The sequence below is a fragment of the Schistocerca piceifrons genome, chromosome 1 (assembly GCF_021461385.2).
Source record: "Schistocerca piceifrons isolate TAMUIC-IGC-003096 chromosome 1, iqSchPice1.1, whole genome shotgun sequence".
Classification (NCBI taxonomy): Eukaryota; Metazoa; Arthropoda; class Insecta; order Orthoptera; family Acrididae; genus Schistocerca; species Schistocerca piceifrons.
The window spans coordinates 141,066,503-141,069,450 of NC_060138.1; the positions used below are offsets into that span (position 1 = coordinate 141,066,503).

Sequence of the window (2,948 nt, forward strand, 5' to 3'; positions counted from 1 at the left end):
CCTGGTCACTGAACTGTTCACAGTAACACACCGTCTGCCCTACCTTCCTATTCATAACGAATCCTACACCTGTTATACCATTTTCTGCTGCTGTTGATATTACCCGATACTCATCTGACCAGAAATCCTTGTCTTCCTTCCACTTCAATTCACTGACCCCTACTGTATCTAGATTGAGCCTTTGCATTTCCCTTTTCAAATTTTCTAGTTTCCCTACCACGTTCAAGCTTCTGACATTCCACGCCCCGACTCGTAGAACGTTATCCTTTCGTTGATTATTCAATCTTTTTCTCATGGTAACCTCCCCCTTGGCAGTCCCCTCTCGGAGATCCGAATGGGGGACTATTCCGGTATCTTTTGCCAATGGAGAGATCATCATGACACTTCTTCAATTACAGGCCACATGTCCTGTGGATACACGTTACGTGTCTTTAATGCAGTGGTTTCCATTGCCTTCTGCATCCTCATGTCGTTGATCATTGCTGATTCTTCCACCTTTAGGGGCAATTTCCCACCCCTAGGACAAGAGAGTGCCCTAAACCTCTATCCGCTCCTCCGCCCTCTTTGACAAGGCCGTTGGCAGAATGAGGCTGACTTCTTATGCCGGAAGTCTTCGGCCGCCAATGCTGATTATTTATCAACATTTAGGCAGTGGCGGGGATCGAACCCGGGACCGAAGACGTTTTTGACTATGAATCAAAGACGCTACCCCCTTTTTTTTAAGAAATAATACTTTTTATTTATTTTACAAGTACTTAGACATTTGTACACACAACATCCTTTTCCAAGTCTTTTGTGAGATAGAACATTTAAGGAACTTTAAATGATCAAGCAAATGTGTTTGGCATAAAGAATTGAGTAGGATGAAATTAACAGAAAAATTAAAAGTTCCCTGATATTCTTAACAGAAACATAAATGTAGGAAAAAATAGAAATGGTCATAATTTGTGTATGTTCTTCCATGAGACTTTCCATAAACTGAAAAGTTACAAAATGCATAATGTGGAATTCTGCTTTTTAGATATAGTTTTGACCAATGAGATATATTCCCCGAGTCATCTTAAAAAAACAGCTCCATAAATATTGCACTTCTGCCCAGTTACCTCACATTTCCTAAGGCTTTGATTTTTCCCAACAGTAATCAAATGAATATACTTTCTCCGCCTGATCAAAAGTTAATAACTCCTCATTTCTCTCGAAATCTTGGGCTTTATCCATTGACATTGGTCCATCTTCTGAGACAGCTGTTCCACAAACTTCCTTGAATATTTCTTCTGGGGAAGCGACATCAGACAATCCCTTCTTAGTAAAAAAATTTGATATATTGGTACAGTCCCTGAGAAGAAATTCTAATGCCCGAGGATGATTTCTTTCCACAGCCTGGCTGACGTCAATAAACCAACATTTCCCTTGGCGCCACAGGATATTGTACTCTGATAGATCAGCATGTACTAGATGACCATCATTATATAACTTTTTCATAGTCGACAAACAATCCTCGTATGCAAGACTCAACTCGGCACACTTTAAATTTGCTTCTTTCAATTTCGGTGCTGGCATATGATTTTCTCCGATGAACGACATCACTAAAATGTGCTTCTTCAAAATTACAACTTCTGGACACAAAATACCTGCCTTCTGCATGCGAATTAAGTTATGCATTTCTTTCTCTGCCCACAAGTGGATAATTTTCCGAGGATTCTGTTTTGAAAAGCGATCTTTGAAACGGAAGTCATCCTGTATGTACTTGTCACGAGTTTTGAACTCATTCAAAGTGGTTTTAAATACTTTAAAAGCACACTCCTTCGGAGCCACACACACAGTGTTTGATCCTCCATCGGCATGCAAAACCACAGCTTCTTTCCCGATGATCAACGTCCCATTCACTCTCTCCAAAATTTCCTGATTCACTAACTTGTACAAAAGTAAACGTGTTTTCGGGTCCACACCCAACTCTGCCGTTGCCTGGTCACACTTATCGGTGAGTCTATTATTTCTTGCCTGTTCATTACGTGAGTAGACTTTTAAACTGTTAAATACTTTGTTTGAAAGTTGCATATCAAACCCTCCGCCGTCACCAGTGTGAAATTCTGGTGGGAAGTCCATTACTCGGGACGCATTTCTGCGACTTGACATTTTTATGTCGTGCTTTGCAACCATTTCCGTGCCTTGCTTTTTATAGCCGCACTTAGGCATTTCTTTAAAGGCTTTGTCTGATTTCACAAAACTGTCCCATACCCTGTGTTTATCATCGATGTCATAATCATCCGAATCACTATCTTGGGCAAGATTATCAGGTATTATTCTATAATTTGAAAAGGACACTGACACTTTTGACGTACCGTTGAACTTATTTTACGTTCTTCTTAACATTTTGTCATATTCTTCATCGAACTGCATTTGTAACATTTGCGCAATCACGCGATCACTATCACAATCAGGAGAATTTGCGATCAGTTCTGGCGTTGCAGATGTAGGTTGTGATGATGTATCGTTATAGATGGTTTACTCTTCTTTCAGCAGTAAATCCCTCGCTAATTGTTCAGACATAATATCCGCAAAAGAAACTGTTTCAGCTGGTTGACTCAACTTGCCCCACGGGGATGTTGCACAACTTACTTTCGATGGCGCTGTCTCCATTGCTGCTGTGTTTTTAGCACTGTGCACGTAACCAAAACAATTTTTCGAATATTCTTGCCTGAATTAAAACCGCTCAAAAAGTAAACAAATGATTATTGTTATTTACTTCACAAACTGTCCCACACAGCCCTCCTGACCCCATAGAGGGTCAGTTCCCAACTTCCCCATAGACCACAAGGTTATCTATTTCGAAGTTACTCATGTTGCAGCTGTTATTGTTTCGAATTCTCCATGGTGGAGAAATTTCGGGAGGCTATGGTTAGTATTTATTTGTAAAACCCTGTATTGCAAATTCGACCATATGGGTT

The 2,948-nt window shown here is 40.3% G+C and overlaps 1 pseudogene; it reads right to left on the bottom strand.

Annotated features, from left to right (window-relative positions):
* Positions 1-901: 901 nt before the first annotated feature.
* Positions 902-2,665, bottom strand: LOC124802450 (annotated as a pseudogene).
* Positions 2,666-2,948: the final 283 nt, after the last annotated feature.